The 24,663-nt window shown below is 54.4% G+C and overlaps 1 protein-coding gene across 2 annotated transcripts in view; it reads left to right on the top strand.

Moving 5' to 3' along the window:
* LOC142583201 (uncharacterized) overlaps window positions 1-24,663 on the top strand; it is a 162,243-nt gene that overhangs the window by 79,830 nt on the left and 57,750 nt on the right. The window contains exon 1 of one of the 2 annotated variants that reach the window (XM_075693557.1): window positions 5,891-5,993. The exons of the other annotated variant lie outside the window; for it this stretch is intronic. The gene's annotated coding sequence lies outside the window, so the exon portion shown is untranslated. Of the gene's footprint in view, window positions 1-5,890; window positions 5,994-24,663 lie in introns of those variants that run through there. 2 annotated transcript variants of the gene reach the window in all.

The following is a 24,663-nucleotide window of genomic DNA, read 5'->3' as shown; positions in this document are numbered from 1 at the left end:
CGCGCGCGCGCGAGCGAGCGATCTTCGATATTGCGGATCGCCTGGTTGTCGCGCACTGTGATTTCGGGGCCTGGTGAAGCATCGGGAGAGTCCAGTTGTTGCGGCTCCGCGGCCAGCAACAGCGGTCGTGCTTGATTACAGGCGCTCGCGCGCCTGTGCGCGCGCGCGCACGCACGCACACACACACACGCGGAGCGGCCTTTTTCTCAACGTTGCCAAACGCAAACATCGTCCCGTCACGCGACAGTATCCCACGACGAGACAGAGAGCCCATCACCCTGTCAGGGCTACCCGGCCATTTGGCCGCCGCCAGCCGCTTCTCGCGGTAGCCGGGCCTAACCTAGAATTAGCGCCCGGGTGTCGCCTCTCGCATTCCTCGCGTCTATTCCCCTCCTCCTTTCTGGCCGCGCGTGGGGACCGTGAACTGCGGCCGTCGCGCTTCTCCTCTTTTCGGCGGTTCTCTTTTTCTCATTGTGTGACAGCCGTCAGAGCGAAGACGAGGAGGTGGACGGGGAGGGAAGTTGACTCCTCGCAACCTTCGCTCTGCTTGGCGGCGGCCCACCACCTGGCATCGGCTCGTCTCCCTTTCTTCTCATTCGCAAAGTTATTCGGGGGGGCTTCCGCGTCCCTTCGCATTTTCTTTTGCACTTGCGCGCCGTGTCCGTCGATGGTTTTTCTTTTCTCCTCCTCCTCCTTCGTCCCAGGCCTTTTCCCGCGTTCCTTGCTTGTTTCCTTTTCGTTTTCTTCCCCCGTCGTATCTGTTTAGCTTCCTTTTGTTCCCGCGGCAGTTACAGGCATGCCTTGGTCGTCTGGGGCACGTCTCCTGGTTTCCGTTACTTGCTCCCTCGGCGCTGCCGTCGCTCTCCGGCGGCAGCGGTTTTCGTATTTGTTGTCCCCGAAGCAGTGGGCGACACAAGTCCCTGGGCCAGTGCCCCTTAGGGCCGACTCGCACTCACTCAGCACGGTCTACCGCACGAGTGCGGACGTGCTTAAACATATGCACGTGTCGCACGCAGACGGACAAATTTCGGTGCGCGCTGCTCGTGCCGACTCAGTCTAAACCAAAGTTATTTTGTGCACCTGTGCGCAACAAGTGCAGTTTCTCGCGCGTCCGCGCACGTGCGGTAGGCCGCGCGGATTGAAAGCGTGCCCTCGATGCTCGCACACTGCGTGCGGACCTGCCTTGAGCAGCGACTCCAGTTGGCATCGATCTGGCATTGCCGCGGCTACAATGCTTGCACGCACGCACACACACACACACACACACACACACACACACACACACACACACACACACACACACACACACACACACACACACACACACACACACACACACACACACACACACACACACACACACACACACACACACACACGCACGCACGCACGCACGCACGCACACCGTCTTGCGTACTGACTTTTTACATTGTGCTAACCTGCCTCTAATAATAATACTAATAGAACAGGGCGTCGACCAATATACGAAATCACAGCGAAAGAAGGTGCAGTCTAATGCGGCAAAGAGTTATTTGCGAAACGACTGTCAATGCGGTCCTCTATATAGGTTCGAAACCAGACACGCATTGTGTGAATCAGTAGTACGGTCAGCGCGTGCGCTGAGAGTTAACGCACGCACCGTGCTAATCGACGTCACGCCCGATGGCGCAGTGATCGCGTTCCGTCGCCGTTTGCGAATCACATTAAAAAAAAAATGTTAAACGACGGCTCGACGCATGTTTAGAGAAATGGGTAAGGCGCGGACTGACATATCGGGCTAATTAAGCGCGCTTATAGGCAGGGCTCATCACGGAATCGATCGAGCTTACGTATCATGGGAAGCCCCAGTGTGTTGCTAAGTGTATCTTTGGGTTTTTAGCCCGTGGCTGGACCCAGTCGTAGAAGGACACCAACACCGCCATAAAGGCCGGTGCTTGCCCCGGAATATCCTTACTCCCACGCATTCGCACGCGAGCACGCTTGGAGTGCCACCTCCCACGCGCACGCGTTTCACTCGAGCGCGTGGTGATAATATAATATTTGGGGTTTTACTTGCCAAAACCACTTTCTGATTATGAGGCACGCCGTAGTGGAGGACTCCGGAAATTTTGACCACCTGGGGTTCTTTAACGTGCACCTAAATCTAAGCACACGGGTGTTTTCGCATTTCGCCCCCATCGAAATGCGGCCGCCGTGGCCGGGATTCGATCCCGCGACCTCGTGCTCAGCAGCCCAACACCATAGCCACTGAGCAACCACGGCGGGTCGCGTGGTGATCGGGATCACTCGTTGGGATGCGTTGCCACGGGACGTCGCAGTGCGCGTATAGCATGTTCACGGCGCACGTGTCCGTCGCGCGTGTCATGCATTTTACAGAGGCGCTCGAGTGCCACCGTCTTGTGCTGTTAACGCCGCCGTTTATCTGTCTGTAACCGCTAAGTGCACGGTACCCTGTACAGTCGATTCCTACGGACGAAAATGATTGTACGGAAGCGTTCAGCGTTTCACGCATGGTCACGTTGTCTGACGTGTCACTGCGCACGAAACCCAGGAACCGTTCGCGCAACAGCCCGAGACGACGCCGCGCACGAATTTGAACATTCTCAATTAATTCCGTACACACCATCTCGCCCCCCCCCCCCCCCCCTAAAAAAAAAAATATCGAATTTCGCGTTCGCTTTTGCGCATCCGCGCTTCGAAACATTCAGCCTACAAGTTGGCTCCGCGCCATCACGTGATGCAAAATGAGCGAGCTTAGCAATTGGACGGCGCATCAATTACACGCGTTGTCGTCGAAGGTGGACAGCGGTGTTTTGCGACGCGTGCAATGGCCGTCGTGCTGCAAACCTTCCTGCTGCCAGCCCTGTCCAGCGCTGCGCAGCGGTCAGCGTCTCGGGCAACCCTGGCGCGGTCGCCGCTTTGTGGAATGCCGATAGTAGTGGGTCGCGCGCGCGCGCGCTCCGCTCCCCCTCTCGCGATGCCGACGCGTCGTTTCCCCGGGCCGCTCCGGTCCTCCTCTCCTTCCCTTCCCCCCTCCCCCCCCCCGACCGCTCACAACTGCTCACGAAAGCCCTCTCGACGACGGCCGGCCAGGCGCATTCCAGTCCCCGCAGGCCGGGTGTTTTCCCGCCCTCGCTCCGTCGTCGGTCGGTTTCGTTTTCGCGCGTCGATCCCGCGGTGCGAGAAGATAGCGCGGCGGGAGGATCGCCCACCCTTTTATCTTTACGTCGCACCACCGTGGCGGCGCCTTTTCGCCCCGCACACTTGCGGAAGAATCCGTGTCCCCCTATCCTACAGTGGCACATTTCCTTTTTTTTTTCTTTTTTTTCGGGCGGCGGTTCTCAATCGAAACGCCGGTCCTTGTAACGCGCGCGGCAATCGTGTCGACCGCTACGTGAGCCTACTGCTTGATTTCGCGGGCCGCATCTTCGGCAAGCTTCGGGAAACGACGGCGAAGCGTATCGAAACGCCTGCGTATAGAAGCGCGGCTCGAGTGTATGGTGGACAAGACGCGTATGGGTGTACGGTCCGGTACACCGCCGCCGCGCTATCCTGGTAGGGCCGTGCTTTTTTTGGCGTCCGCCGCAAAATGTGGGTCTACGGTATAGCGAGCTAAGTGCCAAGGGGGGGAGTGAAGCGCCGGCATGACTATTCGACCTGTCTCTTTTTTTTTTTTTTCTAAAGAGGAGCTGCTACGACGCGACTGCCCCGGTATCTGTCGTCGATCCGTTTCCGTTGTCCCATCCCCGTTCATATCGTCCCTTCGTCGAGTATGACAAATCGTCTGCTCGTCGCGAGGCTTCGCCCGGCCATCCATTATTAACGGAGTTACGCTGCCCTAAAGCACGAGTCGGGTGCTTGAAAAATAAAGCTGGCACCGAGCGCATAGCCCCCCCCCCCCTTTTTTTTTGAGGACTTTACGTGATCGCTTTCTGCTCCCCAATCCGAGGTTTTCCTTTTTTTTTTTTGTTCTGAATTGTAAAGCTAGTTTCCCCACGTGGCGTGTGTGCTAGACTGAAAACCACGCAGTTGTCCACCGCTGATATGGAGACGCAGCGCAAAGCTACGCGCGCAGGCCCAGCTGCCGCCGTACTTAACGCGTACAGCGAGGATGCATTTCTAGCAGATTAAAGTTATTTTACACTTGCTTTGCGGAGCAAACGTCGGATGCTTTCGAAGGAAGTCCTTCTAAGATATAGCACATTCAAGGTACGTACCGCAGCGAGAAATCGCCGGTATCTTCCGCGGGAGAAGCAAGAAAAGGCTGTTAGTCGAGTTCGCGTTAAGTATGACGGTGGCTGTACGTCGTAGTTCCACTTCAGGGACGTCCCCGCGCAGCCACGTCGACATCTTCTGATTTACGAAACCCCTCGGATTCGCACGAATTCGTGGATATTGCAGTAAAGTCCCAAACTGACTTTCCGGCGGTGCACATTTCCCAAAATGTGGCAGTTGACGCATCGTTAAAGTGCTGCTTATTTATGACTAGAGCCTTTTGCCTGCTTTTGTGTGCTTGTTCGTATAACATATAATGCAGATAAACAATAAAAGTCCTGCGAATTGCACAGCAATGACCGTATTTCCGATGTACTGACCTCGATGTTTTTTTTTTTTTTTTTATAATTGCAGGAAAGCCGGCTTGGCGTTTTTCTAACGGGTCGCCATTAGGTTGGCAGAGTGCGCTGCCGGAAAGTTCGCTTTACAGTTTGGAAGATCGCTTTGAATCCCTCTGTATCGGTATTGCGGCTTTATTATTATTATTATTATTATTATTATTATTATTATTATTATTATTATTATTATTATTATTATTATTATTATTTATACGCCTGGTAACCTACTTGCTTATTGATGCGTCGTGGTGCACCTTCTTGTTTTAGTTTTGGTTTATAAATCTCATCGCCTGATGAGGACGCATTAAATAGGAAGTTCGCGGCTGTTCCACGGCAACGTGAGTGACGGGAAACTTAAGCGTAAGGGCTTGAACAACAATCTTTAGCGGTGCTCGGTGTCGCGCCAACTTGTTCGAGTTACCGTCGAGCCATCGCTCTTCCCTTCGCGCACTTCCGTGGAATAAGGCACCGGACGCGTTGATCGCCGTGTTATCGATGTGTCGACCGCCTTAATTCAAGCAACCATGCATTGCCGGAAAGCCGACTCAGCGGCTTTCGAAAATTCCTGCCGATAAACTACGTGCCGAAGACTTATTCCTATTCAAGAACGGCCGATTTTTTCTTCTTTTTTATTTTTATTTAAGCAGGAACGCAGCCCCCGTTCACTTCAGCTCGTCAGCGCGCTCGCTCGTAAACAAGACAAGCGGCGCGCTTTTACCGAGGCGTCCTTGGAGAAAGGTCTGTAGGCCAGCGGCCGGCCATGCGCGCTCTCTGCACATACCTAATCGCCTCCGAGATCGTTGAACCTTCGAGGGAAAGGGGGACTCCGTTGCGGCAATTTCGGAGGCCATGTGTATTTGTCATAGAAGCCGACGGGGGCGCCCCTTGGCGACGGCGACTGTGGCGGCTGCCAAAGGAGGGCATCCAACGACTCCCCCCCTCCACTTCTTACCCTCCGTCCCCCTTCTCTCTCTTTCTCTCTCTCTCTCCCACGACCAGCCTGCCGGACCGAGTGAGAGTACCTCGGCGTTGTGTGCGCGCGCGCGTAGTGGTAGCCACGCCGTCCTTGTAGTCGCGGACGCAGCAGCGAACGTGTGCGGACGCGTGTGCGTGCGTTCCGGCGATCGCGGCCTCTCGTCCTCTCCCATCCTGACGTGCCGCTGAGTTGCCGTCGTCCACCGGAGTGCTCCTGTATGGTGTTGCGCGCTGTGTCTTCCTCGCCGCCGCTGCGGATACGGGTTACGCGTGGTTCGAGATCGGGGATGTAACGCTTCCAGAGCGCGGGCGCTCCACCTTTCCGTGTATCCGCCGCTGCCCCACCAGCAACAGCCGTGGAACAGGGACTGTTCTACCAGCCGTGGCAACAGCATCTTCCCTGTGGTAAGTGTGCACCCACCAGCAGCCCTGAAAGGTCGAGGACCCTGATGAGAAGATGATGGGACGTTGGGAACCCCTCACTCTCTCTCACGAATTAATTCTTTATCTCAGCGTGCCGTCCGTGTGCGTCTTATGTGGACGAAAGCTCCGAAACACCAGCGTCCGACGGTGTGCGCGCCATGGGACCTTAACCAGGGTGCTCGCGAGAAGGGCGTATATTTGGCGTTACATTGCGGTACAAGGGCGCCCCGCGATTCTCCGGGAATGACAAGTGCGAGGGCTTCGTTTTTGTCAAAGCACTGACAGTCTGCGCGCGCGTTACGCTTCATCGATTGCCTTTATAAAGTGCAGTGCCTTGTTTCACCGTGAAACACCTGTTCTCTTTTTATTATATCTTTCTCTCTCGGAAGTCGGGGCTGACTGGCGTCCAGCATTGCGCCGGTTCGCGAGGTCTCTGTGCGCTTGATCCAATGGCGCCGCTTCGTGGTGCTTTCTTTGATGCCGCTGGCTTACCACGTCTCGTATTTGCGAAAACTCTCCAAGTCGCGCGTCGTCGCGGTGTCTTTTGTGGCGTTCCGGCCACGTCCTTTGTGTCACGCGCCGCAACCAGAGATATCCAACACATACCTCCGCAGACGAAGTAAAGAGGTGCTTGACGCGTGATCGGGTTAAGTAGGACAGCGACTGTATACGATCGCTATGCACTTTACAAAACCGGACAACTAGCCGTCTCGATCCTCTACCCTGTGCGCACGAAAAAATATTTCCGAGACGCGTCTTTCGACAGTATCCACATTTCTCACGACGTATGCAGCGCTCCCGTGAAAGTTGCATGTTTACTGTGTGGGCGTGGTTGCTGTCGCGACTTTCCGGTGCGCCGAAATGGAGCCGGTGCCGCTTGTGTGGAAGTGGTGGTTGAAGTGGGGGGGGGGGGGGGGGGCGTCGCCGATATTCATGCACAGCGAAGACCGCGGGCTGCGAGTCAGCGCTCGATTAACGCCCGTGGGTGACATGTGTCGTGTACGTGCATACTTTTAGGCTCGGCCTCAGGGCCTGCCACGCAGCCGCTCTCTGCTCGATCGCCTCGTATCAGTCGCTTCTTTTCTACTATCGCTCGTTTGTTTTGCAGAAAGTGGTTGCTACTTGAAGGTTAACATTACTGTCCCCACTTGTTGCTGGGCTAGTTGGCACCCGCCGTAGTTTCTCAGTGGCTTTGGAGTTACTTTGTTAAGCACGAGGCGCACCGCGGGATCGAATCCGGGCCACAGCGGCCGGATGGGGCGAAACTCTAAAACGCCCGTGTATCGTGCATTGGTCGCACGTTAAAGAGCCCCAGGGGGTCAAAATTATTCCCGAGTCCCTCCACTACGGCGCGCCTCACAATCGGATCGTGATTTCGGCACGTAAAACCCCAGAACTTTACTTGGGCTAGTTGGTCCCTACCTCCTGTGGCGGGAAACACGCGAAACCGAAAAAACGACCGAATCGAAAAGAATACGGAACCTCACGGCGACGCCGACAACAGAAATGCGCGTGGAGCGTCCATATAATTGCTATCGCAATGAAAGCGTTGATGAAGATGGAATTGACAGAATATATACTTTATTCTGTCGTACACGCGAATAATTAATGTTCATTGCTGCGCAGGTTCACAGGCGGGTGATCGCCGAGAAAAAAATGTATCGTTTCTTTCTGGTGTAATATGCCTCCATTAACTCACATGCCAAGTGAGTGAAATAATAAATTTATTGGGGGTCCGGCGAGGAAGCGAACTCGTCTCCCACCCGGCTAGCTCCTACGTCGGGACCGGCAGGTCTAGCACACTGTTCCAGTCGCGGGCACGCCGGACAGCCAGGATTTGCTTGTCTATATAGGGCGAGGCTACGCAGAAGCGAGTCCCACTCCTCCTTGCTGAACATTCCAAGGCATCTGCCCTTCCCCAGTGTGCGCATACTAGCAAAGCTGGGCTCTCACGTGCAGGAACCACGGTGCGCACAGGCAAATGTGTCGACGCTCTTGGCTGTCCGGTAGTTTCTTCGACATATTTTCGTGTCTTTTTCCACGTCATTTGCACGCCAGTTGTGATGACGCATGTTCCCGGGCTCGGCCGTGTCCCCCCAAGAAAGACACCGACACGACAAAACAGCAAAGGTTAAATCCGGCGAAGCCAAGCCAGCAGCTCCGACAAGCTGGGCTTTCCGATCGCGCGCGTGTACCAGAGCTCGGGCCGTCCCGCCCCGCGCGCTGTATAATTCTCACAGCAGCCGGTGAGAGGCGCTCCTGCAGGAGCTAAACGTTGCTGCAGCTCCGATGAGCTCTCTATAGATTGGGCGCATGAGCTATGAAGCCATCTTCCGTGTACTGGCGCCACCGTCGCTAGTTGGATCGCGGGATTTAACATCCCTCGAGAGACACTGCCATATCAGAGGCGGCACTCGTTGTGGGCTTGCCACTGCGTGCTTGCGCCATGGATCGAACCCGCCGACCTGGCTCTCGGCAGCGGAGCACCGCGTGTAGCCACCGAGTCACACCACAGCTTGCTCGCACGGCCACTTAGTGCGAGCCTACCGTAGGAAGAACTGAGTCGAGTATGATCACCTCTGTTACGAACTCACGAGTGGCAAGACTATACCACGACGGCATGCCAGCCACGGCCGGCTTTCTGTCGCTGCGCACGAGGTCGCGGGTTCGATCGGCCAGGTCGCCTTCCATTGCGGGCGGACGTGAAGAAGACGAAAAAGAAGCGCTGGCGCACGGCGTTTTGGGTACGCTTGAAAGAACCTCAGGTGGAGAGAATCCGAAACCCGCCCACTACTCCCTTGCACCTCCGCACACACAACTGCTGATCCCAAAGACTGTTCGTGGCTGTAGTACAACGTGAAAAAATTTGACTCGGAAGTTGCATCACGAGGTAATAGACAGCGATCGAACATGAGACGGAGCCAAAGCTTCGGCGAAGGAAAGTTGTCTTCGTCGGGAGACAAGTGACCGCGACGAGTCCCCCTTGCCCAAACATTGGCGCCATCTCTCGTTCGACCCCGGCTGAATGTCGTGTTTGGGCCATTACTGAATTTTATTCTGCTGTTCTACTATTCTACTATTCAGTAATGGCCCAAACACGACATTCAACCGGAGTCGAACAGGAGATAGTGAGTGAGCCCGGCAAATGGGTATATAGACCGCAAAGCAAAAGAGGCCGCACTGCGTCCCCACATCCACTCTGTGAAGAAAATAATGAAAGAAATAATGAAAAGGGATAAAAAAAAAAACAAGGCGAGAGGAGGGGCCGGCGCTGAAAAGTTGGAAGTGAAAGGAGGGTAGGCAGCAGCAGTAGCAGAAGAAGAATCAATTTTGGCGCGTGTCCCAGGGGCGCGTTAAAAAGCCATTCTGGCCCGCTGGTTAATGGTTATACGCTGCTCGAGGGCGGGGGGTAGGGGGGGGGGGTGTCAACCGAGCCGCCGCCACCACGTGTGTGTGTGTGTGCCGCCCGCGATGAGTTCGAGGAGGAGAGGGACGGACTCCTCTCTCTCGCTCTTGTCACAGGTTAGAGAAAGGGCTTGACTTTCGCGCTCGAGCGTCTACGGTGCGCGGGTCAGCAGACTGCGCGCAATGGCGGGTCGCCGTAGAATTTGTCCGCGTGTCCTAACCGGCGTGTACCATTCGAAGTAACAGACAGTGGTGCGAGAGAAAAGCGTAGGGGAAGTGTGTTACGTTTAATTCAAATGTAGAAATAATAAGGAGGCACTGGGGAAACGAAAGTGCACGAAAAGACAACTTGTCGCAGATGGGAACCGAACGCTCATTTTCCATTCATTGATAAATTAGCATTCAACTTTAGCTGGTTTCTTCACGGTTTCACCACGCCGCCGAGTCCTAGCTCTGCCGTCCTCGACTGAACTTCCTTTCACTTGGCACCCATTGGGTAACTCTCGAGGCGAAACAACACGTACGTGTGCCTGCGCGCGCAAGTTCGTGACCACGCGCGTCACTGTCGCGCATGCGCAGATGGTGCAGGACAGATCGCGCGCGTCGAAGCGCGGCGCGAGTCCAAATGTCCTCCCCGGACAGATATCGGTGCTCTGGCTGCCTCACGAAAATACCAAATGACGTCTACCGAGGCAAAAACAGTCGCTACAAGACGCGCCCGCCGGCGCGCGTCTTGTAGGTACGAAACGCCATTCCTCGCGAGTCGCGGCAAAAGCAGGGCGCGCGGTCGGTAGCTTTCGCGCGCCGGCAAGCGTACGGGTAGTACGTTCGGCCCTAACAGACCACTGGTTATCTGCCCGACGCATTGCGTGGCCTGCCGGACTCTATTTCTTGGTCCTGGTATCGACTAGAATATCCGCTACCTCCATTTGGCGCGTAATATTCACACCGTTCGCTTCCTGTTTCGTAACGTTGCGCCGGTCGTCGTCTTTCGTTTGCGCGGTGCGGAGCTTCCATCGCGCGTGCCCCGTCCGTATCCTGGCGCGCGCGAAGGGGCTTTGCCGCGGGACGCTTTCTTTGAGGCGAAGCTTTCCTTTGCCTCTTCCTTCGACTTTTCCAATGCTGCTGTCTTGCACCCCGCGTCAGGGGGCGGTTGAGAACGTGTTTGTACGTGGCAGAAGCGTGGGATGCCGTTCCAATGAACTTCGGGGGCGTCGCCACAGTACCCTCTGAAAGGCTGTAATAACGCGTGAGCCCCCCGCAAATGTATTGCAGAAGCTGCAGCGCTTACCTATGTATACTCACGCGCAACAGCCCAGAGAAGAGATCGCGATAGTATGGCAGACAGAGAATACGAAATGCTGCTATACATACACGTGGCGACAGTTGCGGACAAACTTAAGGTAATAATAATAATAACAATAATAATAATAATAATTGAAGGTATGGTATGGCACGTTTCTGAACAATCAACACAGTGCAAGTTTGTCGATGTCGACAACTGACGCAGGGCGTGCAAACGCAAAGCCGCATTTGAACACTGCAACGTCACAACGGCAACGCGTGGTCTAGTAAATGAACACTTCAGCCTCGTTGTCCCAACTCTGCAACACAGGGTTGCCGTGCGGCGTGACGGAAGCCAGGGTGGCCAGCGGGCGCTGGTTCGTCGGGCATGGGATTTGCCTGCTATTTCTACTAAGGCTTCAATAAGATGGCTGATCTCTCTCTCTCTCTGTCAGCAACGATGCGATGCGCCATGTGAGGGAATGTCAGTGCTTATACGTTCTCGCATGGCTACGGAAAGCGGCGCACAACAGCGCCTCGAGCACAAACGCGTTCTCGCTGCGCGCTCTGTCCACTGCTTAGACAAACGCAAGGGGTGCACGCGATGTATACCGTCAGCACCACGCCATCGCTGTCGCGTGCCGTCGAAATCAACGCCAAATCTAATATCGTCAATGAACACAAACAGCACAGATAGCTCCGCTTACATCGATTCCCACAGTGCGTGGGATGTGCACGTTCTCTCTCTCTCTCTCTTTCTCTCTCTCTCTCATGAGTCGTAGGCACGGTGGCAGGGTTCCAGAGTTTCGGAAGCATTAGGCTAGACGTCAAAGAAGCTGTGAACCAACCTAATTCTTCGGTGCGCGCATGCTTGCATACAAGACTTGCGCTAGGCGAAATTCGCGTGAATGGGCGGTTTCTTGCGGGTCATTGCTGTTCCTCTTGCTCAAGAGAGAGAGAGAGAGAGAGAGACTTTATTTTTCTGCACCGAAAGGTGTCGGTGGAGCTCGGAGAGTTCACTGCCGGGGTTTATCCTACGGAGTGCGTCGGCTGTGCACGGGCTTGCTCACGCATCGGGCCTACACTACACGACATGTCCTCTGCCTTCCCAAACCGACCCCAGTCATGGAGCGAATGCATCACTCGCTTTGAACTCCCGAAACAAACATGGCGGGCCCCCTTAGCCCAGCACATTAGAAAGACTGTTCGTTTGGATGACTCAGCCATGTAAGCTTCGGTCCTGGAGGAAAGCAAATGTTCATCTTAAGCACAGAGCTCTCCTTACCCCTCTTTTGGGAGTATACTGCGTACAGTCCACGGCCTGCGCATCGTCGAAGCGGTGCTTCAGACGTAATAGTGCTGGCACTGCTGGTTGTTGAAACTGACAAGCCTTGATCAGCCATCAGGGCAGAGAGTCCTCCCTCCTGTATCCGTAGCGCGCACCGCCGGTTCAAAACACATCCTATGGAAGTGCCTTAATCTACCTGCCCTTTTCACCACCACCACCACCATCTCTCTCTCTCTCTCTCTCTCTCGCACGCGCACACACACACACACACACACACACACACACACACACACACACACACACACACACACACACACACACACACACACACACACACACACACACACACACACACACAAACACACACACACACACCCTTAATGCTCTAGCCATGACGGTGTCTGGTACCGAGCGGTGAGGGACAGCTAACGCATGCCTTTTATTATGCTTCGCCTTTCGGTAACTGCCCCGGAATAGGACGAAAATCATGCACCGAGGGTCTTGCACAGGTACAGCCCAATAGAAAGAAGCACGAGAAATTATGTTCAGAAGAGAAATAATAAGCAGAAGGAAGTTCGTCGTTTAAAACCAGTCAGGTGACGTTTCGTAATAAAGTACCGAAGCCCGACCCGTCCGCCCCCGACCTCGCATTGAGAGAGAGAGAGAATTAAATAATCGCAGCGTCCTTGTCTGTACTCAGCGGAGGAAGAAATAATAATAATAACAACAAATTCGAAATTCCTCCGTCTGCGTGATCGTCGTATACCACGTGCCAAGAAGAACGCAAGAAAAATGCCTCCACTGCGCAGCTCGCAACTGCGCTTTCCAGCGCACGAAAGCGCACTCTGCTGGCGTGTGCCTGCCGTGGAATGCGGAGGGGGGGGGGGAGGCGGTGTAGTGCTGGGCGAGGTGTGTAGGGGTGGGGGGTAGCGAAACAGGGGTGCAGCAGATGTACTCTCGAGGGGGGGGGGGAGAAGTGGTGCGTCCGATGCGAAGGCATCGACGGCGCGTGCTGGGCGCGCCGCCGCCCCCCTCCCAGCCTCTCTCGCGGCGATGATGCGTGGTCATATGCGAGTGCGTTACGCGTTGCTGTTATTAATGCCCCCCCGGAGGAACGCAGAGAAACACGTAATAACAGGGAGGCCTCGGCGTTGGAGAAGCGTGCTTGGCGGCGGAGGTGGGGGATCGACCCTCGCTGCGAAATAGCGTGTGCCTCCTCCTCGAGTGCCGAGAGAGAACAGCGCGGCCGCCGCGAGCCGCTGATTCCCTGCCGAGATACGAGCCGGCCGGCGCAGTGCGCCATATGGCCCCGGGTCGCCGTCGTTCCCGTCTTGCACATTGCGTGAAGATATAACTGGCCGGTATCGGACGAGCTATCTGGCCAGTGAAGATGTTTGCCGCGCTTTGGTCGAGAACGGATATACCGTGAGCAGGGGGGGGGGGGGGAGGCAGCGCACGGTATAAAACGGTGCGCCGCATCTGAATCCAGGCGTGACTCCGGGGCCGTAGCCATGCGTGCTTATAGAGACGGAGCGTGCATACCCGTGAGCCTGCAGAATGACGTGGGTATCGCGAGAGAGCATCGATCGAATCAGAGTTATGCGTTCGAGCTGAAATCCGCGTCGTGCCCGTTGCTCCGAGTGCCTGCCTGGAAGCTTGATCAGTCGTGCGGTAGGTTGATCGAGCCTGGGACGCTGCTGCTGGGGGCCAGTGTTTCGACTGGGACTTCCTATATGTTGGCGCACTGCTGAACAGTCGAAGTCTCCACCTTCCTGCAACTCCTTGCTCGGTATGCGCAGTATGTAAATAAACAACTCTTAATTGTTAAAACAGTTAAATTCTGGGGTCTTACGTGCAAAATTAGACCGCGATATGATTATGAGGTAGGCTGTAGCGGGAAAGGCGAGGGGTGGTGAGCACTCCGGATTCGTTCTTACCGTCTGGGGTTCCTTAAACGGACGCTAAAGGCAAATATTAAGTCAAGCTAAAAAGTGATAGATTAGTGCTCGAGAACGTCTAAGGCGTCAACGTTATCGCGAACAGAGCTTTAGTAATCGTGAAATTGAGGTAAATGGAGGATAAGATTACAGCCTCCCCCGGGGCATTCAAGTATACTATCGGCGAGTGACGAAGGCACTCATTACAATTCTGTCACTAGTACTCAACCACTCGCAATAAAAAAGATAATTGTATTGCATTATAAGAGGAAACAAAATGCTACTTATCCAGTTCTATTTGATTTTTAAAAGAAAAAGAAAGAGAACTCGTTGACTTTACCCTTGCCAACGACGCGGGCGGACTTATGCTCGATGCTGAATAACACTCGATGCGCACCCGTGCCGTATTGAACTCGCTGTCCGGTGTTTCAGCTGTTGCGCATCTTGTATCGCTAGCGGCCAAGTCTCCCCAAGAAGTTCACTGTTCTTCCGCTATGTAAAACGAGCAGTAACGGGGACGTAAGGAACACCGACCAAGAAAAAAAGGCAAACACAAGCTGACACGAACATGCGCAAATCAAGGTCGCGCAAATCTACCAATTGAGTGGTTTATTACCAGATCAAACCACATATTAGACTGGGAACGCAACGATGCATTGCGGCTCTGCGAGAAAAAAAAAATAAGGAAAGTGGGGTATCTAATAAGTAGAGCCTTTCAGATCGCGTCCTCACATTTGTTTTTGCTCCCCCTACATAGAGTTTCGTTAATGATTTCCGCGTATGCGTGCGCCACATAGCTTATATGTAATTTCTGAGTGTAAGCGAGCACGATTGAAGGCGAGCTCACTCCACCTCTCCTGTCTCCTAGCCTACACCAACGAGCACAATCCGTCGCCCTGTTACAAATACAGTCCCTGAGATTTAACTTCTCGGAGCAGCAGCGTCCGAGCAGCTCCGCCGCCACATTCCGCCGTGGTTGTTCCACTTGGACGAGCCGCGATGCGCGCGCGCACCTAATGACTGCAGTCCGCGATGAGGTCGACCCTCCCCCCCCTCCTTCCACCCCCACTCCTTTGTTGCGCGGCGTAGCCGGAGCATCAACTCCGCGTCGAGGGCGGCTTGGAGGCATGCGAGCGAAAGGTCCGCGCGCCATACCGGACCTGCGGCGCCGCCGTAATAGCGCGCCGCAGATACGATCGGGCCTTTCTCCTCGCGGGCCGCTTGACCCCGTGACCGGGCGCGGGCTGGTGTGTGGGCGGACGCTGGTTTTGCTCGGTCGGTCGGCTGGTTGTCCGGGGTTGATCTAAACGACCGCGAATGGTGGGGCCGGCCCTCATTGAAATGGGGGTGGTGGACTCGATGCGCCCACCTCCTATTATTATACTTCGTTGCACCGAGAGCGGCTGGGTTGCGACTTTTCGGCAACGACGTTCAATCTTAAGCTGCACGGACGAACGAAGCGCGTCTTCGCTCGTTCAGTTTGCTTTCGTTTCTTTTTCTACGTCGCTCGAGCACTTCTGTGTGTACTTTCGGTTCCTAAGTACGAAAAGCGGCGAAAAGACCCGAGGATCACGGGGAGAGAACACGGGGACGTCCGAGCGCTGGTGTCCAGCCGTGTCCGGCGTTTTCGCGACGCTTTTCGTCGTCGTGAATGTAGTGCGCCAACTCATCCAATTCCCCATTCCGTTTCTGTTGCGCCTTTTCTTTTTATTACTTTCTCATTGGCCCCGTGGAATACCATGGAAGCTCATGCGCGTATACGCAAAGGCGTGCAGTTAAGCCTTAAGAAATTCGACAACCGGGGCCCCCGTTCGAAGCAGTGCGGCAGCGCCTGTGTGTCCGGACTAGCTTGTCCCGTCTCGAAACTGCGACTTTCCAGTATTCATTTACTATTTGGACTACAGCGTTCGTGGCGCCGCCGTGGACAACACGCCATGGCTCTAGACGAAACGGCCGCGGCCTCCGAGATGGCGCGCGCCGGCAGGTTTCGAGCGCGCAATTTCGGAGGCCACGAAATGGCGGTATGCGCTCCGCGGCGTCGTCTGTCTCATTGTTGCGGCGCCTGCACGGCGGGCCTGCGCGCAGGCACCGGTCACGGAGCGTGAGGAACATTTCTCGCCGCGCGGTGCAAGCCGTGGGGTCGCCCTCGGCGGTGCATTAGCCGACGCCGTACAGACGGGCGCTCACGCGCGAGCCGTAGAGTTAGCGGAGGGGGGGTGGTTCTGTTCTGTTATGCAGGCACCGTTTGTTCTTGGACCCTTTTGTTGGCCGGCTCGTTGCGTGAGCAACGGAGCACGATTCGCGGCGGCGCCACACGTGGGCGCCACATCCGCCCCGCTGCCCCCCCACCCGGGTGGGGAGGTTCGTTGTCGGTTCGCGCGGTGTGTACAAACAAGCGCGTTCCAGCACGCGAGCTGCTTATCGCGGCTCGACGTCCGGCTTCTCGGGGGCCGGCAAAGATGATAAAGAAGGAGCGGGCGGCGTGCAGCACTGCCGCGGCCGCCGTGTCGTACGGTTCGCCAGCCGAGGTGATTATGGCATCCCCCTTGCACACACGCAGCTTCTTTCTTTTTATTTTTTCAGCCCCCCCCCCCCCCTCGTGCCTTCTCGTGTGGGAACGCGCGCTATGATTTCGTACTTGCGCGCAGGAAGGGCCGCAGAGGCTGTGCGGCCTGTGGGTGCACGTGACTTCCCGGAATGTGAACGCTCGCGTACTCCCGAAAAACGTGCCGCGAAGTAGTTCGTCATAGGTGCTCGAAGGCCGCCACAACAACGCTCGAAGCGCCCTTTGCGAAGAACGATTTCGATCGGCTATGGAGAGAGAGAGACAACGAGGAAAAAAAAGAAAATGCTACGTGTGCGACGGTCACTCGCGACGCCCCGACGTGCCGCCGCAGCGCGGTCGGCCCTCGGCGCGTGATGCACGCAACTAGGCGCGCGCGCTCGGAATGCAAGCGCGGCCCGGCGCCGCGATAACGTGCGGGCAACGCGCGCGCGCGCGCCCGCGAGCCGCAGCGCTCAGGGAGGCGGTGGGGGCGCTTGATCGGTGGCCGACCGCGGCGTGGTGCCGTCCTCCCCCTCCCGCGCGCCGAGTTCAAAGGTCGCGTGCGCCCGGGTCGGAGGTGACGGCGAGCGCGTGCTGCCTGCCATTTCGCCCCCTCACGTCAGGAATGCAGGCGGCCCACGACGTCCGGTTGCGGCCGCGCGCGCGCCCTGCGTGTGTGCGTTGTTGGTTGGCGCGTTGCAACGCTCTCGCCTGTGTTGGCCGGAGTGCAGCTGCGCGCGCAGGACGCGAGCTGCCACGCGCCCATCTTTTGTGCCGGCAGTCGTTCGCTATGGCTTTCCTTGGGCGCGCCGAACCCTGCGATGTGCGGCGTCGGCCGGCGAGTTCTTCAGGCGGCGAGCGCGAGGCAGGCCGGCCGACCGGTCAACCTCTGCGCCACCGCGCCCCGATTGACTCCCGACCCGCCTTTGTCCGGCGCCGTTGTTTTGCAATCGGCCTCACGCGAAACGCGCGTGTGCGCCGACGCTGTTCGACCTCGTACGCCCGAGTACGCTCTCTCAAGTTCGCCACTGGAGCTGCGGTCTAGCGAAAAAAATACCGTTTGTCGCCCTCTTATCAACCTCCTCGTCTTCTCCTCGCAACGGCGTTTGCGTGCGCCAACCCCCACTGGCCCGAGTTCATCGTTCTGGAGCGTTGGGCAAAGCTGGCGGCTCGAAAGGTCGACCGCGGAGGACTGGCAGCCCTCTCCGAGCAGTTCTGTCTACCGCGTGTCGACTTGCTGCGCGCGCCCATTGTTCACGTGTCCGCGAAGGCCGGCTTGCATGGGCTCACATTCGGGCGCCCAGAGACTTTGGCCGCGTGCGTATACGGGCGGTACCGTGGGCAGTTTAGGCTGCCTCGGTGCCAGGACGTGGTATTGAGGTGCCGTAGTGAACACGACCCGCGTCGAGGTCTTGACGTTGGGGAAGGCCGAACCGACCGGTTGCTCCGCTTGGGCATCGTGTCATCGTCGTGTTAAAGCGTCGACCATGAAATAGGCTGATGTTCTCTATCTATCTATCTATCTATCTATCTATCTATCTATCTATCTATCTATCTATCTATCTATCTATCTATCTATCTATCTATCTATCTATCTATCTATCTATCTATGTAGAGATTTCGGCGTAATTACAACGATTATGAGTTAAGGCAAATCAGAATTAATGTGTGGCTTTCCACGGTTTACCATCGTATATACGACAGCGGTGTATAATTCATTCTCAGACGCGCTGTCACGGCGTGTGTGCAGAAGTTGTGCACGAATCTGTTTTATCTCACTAGTCCAGTACACTTGAAGGTAGAACGCAGTCACAAAGGAAAGCGTCGCGGGAAGGTGCTGTTGCCGGGTTGGATACCCGGGCAATTACAAATTACCCTATAATCGTCGAAACTTTCTTTCTGGGGAACCCGTATGGGCTTCCTTTATACGCTTTGTTATATTCTCAGGCAGATGACATTTCTTTCTCTTCTTTCTTTCTTTTTTTTTTTACAGCGAAGCTGTGTATGGGGGGGGGGGGGGGGGCTAGCCGATTCGTCCGTCGGTCGGTCGCCTGTACGCCGAAAACTCCTCCGACGCAACCACATGCGCGAGAAAAAAAAGAGAGAGAGAGAGATAGGCGCGCGATTAGCCAACACCGCCTACATCGCACAAGGCCTGTTTACTCCGATCCATGACGTCACGCTACTTGGCCCGAAATTTCCATTGAGAAGGCTGGCATGATGAAAACGGTGACGTCAAAATCACTGTTGTCTATTCGGGAGCATTCCCCCATTAGATTTTGTGATAGTTGGGCCCGGTAATATGACGTTATGGATGAGAGTGGAAACGACCTGTGCTATCTGGATTAGCTGCGCCAGTGGTGACGTAGTTGGTCTCCGTCGCAGCCGAGCGCGCACGCATCAGTTTCTCTTCGGCTCCGAAATGGCTAGGCTACGCTTCATACGTACTCCTTAGGAGCAGGCAGCATTCGATCAGCAATGCCGCGAGCAAAACCGGGAACGAGCTCGTCTACCCACTCCAACGCTTCAGCCTGGGCACAAGAACAGGCTCGTGCAGTTGAGCCCAAGCAGCAACTGCGTACCGAGGGTCCGGCAGCCTACCAAGGCGTCGTTTAATGAACCGTCGGGATTAACCCAGTGATAAACACAGGGGCCGCACATTTCAGCTTCGCTGGTTATCCGTCTGTACGGAGTGCTTGAGCGGTGATTTTTCAATTTCATGTTATAGTGCACCTTCCTGTATGTATTGCATAAGTTATGCGTGTTGCATACGTCTAATACCGTTGATAAGGTAACGGAATCGACGCCTGGATAAGGGAGACGCAGCCATGCGGACGGCAAATGATAACGTGGTGCGATAATATCAGAATATGTGCAGGCATGTGATATATGGGAGTGAGCCCACGCATAACAGGGTCAGGAGGGACATTCGTTCTGCGCGGAACGTAAATAAAAATGATGATGGTGATGATCAGAGCCCCAACGCTGCCTTTCTGTCCAACCGACTAGTTGCTTTGTTGTGTACGTGGGTCATGCAATACCTTTACATACTCTTCTAAAAAAGTTCCGTCTTCGGCAGTTCACGGAATGCCTTTTCTTTTTTGGCACCATATCGTTATACCCATGCTTGTGTATGCCGATAAAAAAAAATAAAAGCCAGAAGTCCAACTATAGCGCGCGCGTGTTGCTGTAACTGTTCAAAGCCCTTATAGACAGCTCGTTTGGTCGTTTAAATAGAAAAGCTGCAGCACCTAGCTCGTTACCGTGTCATCGAGATGCCGGGGTGCTATTCTGGCCGGATATTATTGTGTGGATAAGTACAAATAAAATAAAACCTAATTTCAAAGAAAGTAATGTGCCCATGCCCTTTCCACTAAGTATAACGGGCTTCGCTAGGGCAATATAGAATTAAACTAAAATAAAGTAATTAAAATAATAAACTAAGCCCTGCCTGGTGACAATCAGATTCCGCCATATTGTCAAGCTCACCATACTGTCACCTATGATTGGCTCACAAGGCGGAATTTTCTGATTGGCTGAAAACGCAAGCATGACGGAGCCTGTGTCCAGTACAGCGCCCCCGGCGACTCGGGACATGTACTCCGGTGGCGACATCCGGCGACGCTGTGTTGAACCATAACGCAGCGGAGACGGTCAGGTGTTGCTCGTCACGGCGGAGACAGAAATCGGACCGTGCCTACGTATACACATGTCGAAATAAGTAACGCATAGTTGCTCATTGAGGTAAGCGTTCTTGCCGCTTTGTTCGTGACTTATCTACGAGATCGCGCGCGCAGGCTCTGTTTTCCTTAAAACGGTTGAAAACGCTGCCGCCATATTTCACCGCGTCTGAGATAGAGCGTCGTTCCATACAGACATATGCGTATTACCTGTTCGCAGAATATCGGTGACGTAGACGCGAGCATCACCGCTGGTGGCGACATCATTCGACGATGAGTTCGATCGGAGCTCGCTGAACTATATTGCAATGACCGATTATGTTCTGCCGAGCTGTTGACGTGAAAGTACTGGCGGTAACGTAATGTTCGTGGCTCTGTATTGTCTCACTCTCTCTTCTTGCGCTTCGTGAAACATCTGCGGTAATGATATCACACGCGCCCACTTCGTTGTGGTGTGTGTATATATATATATGTATATATATGTGTGTGTGTGTGTGTGTGTGTGTGTGTGTGTGTGTGTGTGTGTGTGTGTGTGTGTGTGTGTGTGTGTGTGTGTGTGTGTGTGCGCGCGTGCGTGCGACAGTGCGCATCGGAATGATGTATGTATGTATGTATGTATGTACGCAGGTATGTATACTATCAGCACAAATTCCAATGTTAACAATTCCTAACTATGCTTCCGACTCAGTTTCGAAGTTTACTTGCAGGTGAAGCAGTGGCTTAATTCAGACTTCAAAACGTACACTAGAGACCATTCCATGTCTAAAAACTGGCTACCGAGTGATTACGCGTCGCACTTCCATGCAATTACGCGTCACAGGCGTTGCGCTCCGTTGTTCGCGTTTCAGCTTCTGCTGATGATACGCGCGCGCGCGCGCGCGCGCGCGCGCGCGTGTGTGTGTGTGTGTGTGTGTGTGTGTGTGTGTGTGTGTGTGTGTGTGTGTGTGTGTGTGTGTGTGTGTGTGTGTGTGTGTGTGTGTCGTACTCGTGCTGTGCTGCAGCGCGTCGTTCAAGCTTGCTTCGGACGCCACATTCAATTTGCCGAGAGCCGTGTCGACCTAGGCTGGCTGCAGTGGTGTAGAGACCGTGCCCTGCGCCGAGCCAAACGACGTCCCGGGGACCCGCGACCTTTACAAACTTGCCTTTGGCATGCAAGAGGCCCGATTGTTCTTGTGACGCCATTATGCGCTTCGCCCGCTTCTACCTCGGTGCCTGCCGGGAAGATGGAAAGTTGTCTACGTTGATTATGTATGTGTTGCATGCATTATGCATATCCGTCGCTGCGAGACCATCAACCGCGTGATTGCTCTTTCAAGTCTATGCCGTCCTATATATATATAGCGAACGGAGGCAGCCGAGCTCGCCTCGTTGTAATGTGCACCGTGCGTCACCGTATAGAAAGTGAGCGTTCTCGTGAGATCGGCTGCATTCCTCTTCCCCCCCCCCCCCAACCCCGCTGTGGTGAAGCATGAACTTCTGCGAAAAAAGCTGCCTTGAGAGTAACAGAGCCTCGAAACGCTCGATTTAAAATGAGCGAGTTTCCTTGAAAACGATAAAGCGAAATTCGCTGGCGAAATAATTCTAGCGACCAAACAGACGACCTCGTGGTCAGAAGCAGAACGCCGCGTAACCACTGGGCCCACGCTGTACAGACAGGACGCTTCGCGTGTCCACTTCCGATGCCTTTTCGAAGCCGCATATCCTCGTAGTTATGCCGACCACTTATTGTCCACGAAACTGCGCATGTGCAGGGTTTTCTCCTCCCCCTCCTGACGCGGTCTGTATATGAACTTAACGCTATCTACTGTTGGGAGCCCACGTGAGCAGATCTGCTGAAAAGTATATATACCAGGGACAGCGGTACCGCGTACTCTTCGCAGCACACCAGCCGGGAGGTGTTGCCTTGCTCTGACGGAAAGGTCTACGTAGACCCTTTCCCCTCTCGCTGTGGTCCTCCTCAGCCGTTGGCAGCGCCAAGTGGCTTGTTCTCATAATGCGCGCACGCAATGTATGGTACCGGGAGCTCTTGACTGCGGGATGTATATGTACTGTGGAAAAGAGCTGTAGAATCTGTGTGATGAATTCGCGAGCGGCGCAGAATGGCGCAGTCCGGCAACACTTGGCCGAGGGCTTCACGATCGTGCACGAAACCGGTCCGACGCGTATGCACGAGAGTCGTTCTTTATTTCCTCCGCGTTTTACTCGGACGCGCGCGCACGCTGCACCCGCGCAGCCCCTTTCACGAGGTGCACAGTGTGGTCAACTGTGTGACGAATTACATTCAGGAAATCTAGTTGCCTTCTGCTTGTCGTAGGCGTTCCTCTCGCCGTCGTATTTCTCTTCGCGATATTGTTACGTTGTAACAATATCGCTAGGGTCGCCCTGACTGCTAGGGTCGCCCTGACTGCTGGTGCCCCCTATCGTCGTCGGCAGCACCGAATGTGACCCTACTAGATCGTATCATCAGAAGGCAACAAACATTGACGCCGAGGAAAACGTAGGAGAAATTACTTGGGCTTAATAAATGAAATAAAGAAACGATAAAATAATGGAAACGAAAGTGGATGAAAAAACAACTCACCCCAGGTGGGGAACGATCCCACAACCTTCGCATTTCGCGCCCCTCGGTTAATCCCCTTTCTTCTCGCCTATTAGGTCAGGAATGTCGCGATACGCACAAGCTGTGAAGGAGACCGCGGCGACGGCGGAGGGTCACTCTGACGAGTGGCGATGCGAATCTAGCATTGTTTAATTACTTTTGACGCTTAATATGCGTTCCAAGCCTTGGAAACCCTGTGCCACGCGTTTGCCGCACATAAAATGACCGTGCTTATCGAGCACGAAGGTTGTGAAAGACTTATAAGGTGCTTTAATTCGACGCTAAATAGTTGGTCTCGATATGCCAAACCTGCGTCGTCGACATTGGTGTGACGTCGTTACACAGGCAAAAGCTTGCTGACCTCGTGTGGCAATAAGGCTATAGGTGCGGTGACCATTGCTCGCAAAGTAATAAACAAAAGTACTGCGAGCGTTTCTTTTGGTCGCCCTCGCACAGGCAACCGCCGCGTACGCGGAATTGGGGCGAGCCGGTGACGTCGTGACGTCATGACTAACCACTACCGCTACGTGCGCATAGAAAGAAGTGTTATGGTAAATTATTTAGAGCGTTCTGACGCTTGCAAGTAGTTTTTTCTTCTGAGATTTAGAAAGTGTTAATTTAATTGTGGGGTTTCTGTGCCAAACCACGATCTGGTTATGAAGCACGCTGTAGTGGGGGACTCGGGATTAATTTTTACCGCCTGAGGTGCTTTAACGTGCACTAAATCTTGAGTATACGAGCTTTTTTTTTTTTCTTTTTTGCATTTCGCCCTCTTCGAAATGCGTCCCGGATCGAACCCGCGACCACGAGCTCAGCAGCGCTGCGCCACATATGGCGCCGTGTATTAATTAATTCAAACAAATGAGAAGTTGAAACTGTCACGGAGTGCTCATGTAAGCCTAGAAAGCACAGGGAGACTTAATGTTCAGCCTATAGTAAGCATTTGTGGTAGAGCGAGTTTTGCAGTTGTGGATAGTTCGGCAAACCAATTGTCAATTCGTCGCTTACTATGAGAAACTGAGGACGACCGAGCGCTTTTTTTTTTTTTTTTCTTAAAGGCGTGAACGACCGAACGTGAAGACGAAGAGTGGATTACATGCTTGTGTACGTGCGAGAACAGTGAAGTCCACACTTTGCGCTCACTGCACCACTAATTAAGTTTTAACTGAAGCAATATTTCTTTGTTCGTAGCAGACGTAAACTCCGCGCCCAGAAGTACAGGTGAACAAGTTCTTTTTTTTTTTTTTCTAGTTTTTCTCGACGTCATTTAACGAGTTTCCACGGGTTAACGAGTTTCCGAAAGAACACCTTATCAGTGGAAACTAATTTAGAGTGTCTGTGCTCGGTGTCCCCTTAAACTTGTTGCCTTCGACACGCGCCTTTTTTTTTCTTTTTTTTTTTTCGGAATGCCGAACCAGCGCAGCTGCCCTGTTCGCAAACTATCTGTGAGCGTATCTCGCGAGACCCGCCGGTGCTGTTTTAGACAAAGTTTCACTTCTTCCGAAACCGGTTTCACACGTGCGGTCGCCGTGCCGACTGAACGGTGTCGTCTTCGTCGGTGGACCTTTCGATGCGGCTTCCTGTTTATATAGATACGCGACATCGGATGCGAGCTAATTCGTCGTCGAGCCGCCTTAAGGGCGTGTAATCCACTGTACACGGTGTTTGGATCGCACCGCTGGTACGATCTGTTGGGAACTCGGCGCTGACGCCCGTGGTTGTACCTGGGTCGCAAGCCCCAAGGGTAGCGTTGGCCTGGCGGCCTGGGGTACAACTGGAAGCATCCGAAGGTCCCGGCAAAGCATGAGTCGACTGGTAACAACGAAACAACTTGTTTATTTTAACATCGCAAAGAGTTGGCGGTCAGGTTTGACCGAAGTAGAGAGACGGGAGAGCACTTCACTCAACAGAAGA

This window comes from Dermacentor variabilis, chromosome 5 (genome assembly GCF_050947875.1).
Source record: "Dermacentor variabilis isolate Ectoservices chromosome 5, ASM5094787v1, whole genome shotgun sequence".
NCBI lineage: Eukaryota > Metazoa > Arthropoda > Arachnida > Ixodida > Ixodidae > Dermacentor > Dermacentor variabilis.
This window is presented reverse-complemented; position numbering and strand designations above follow the sequence as displayed.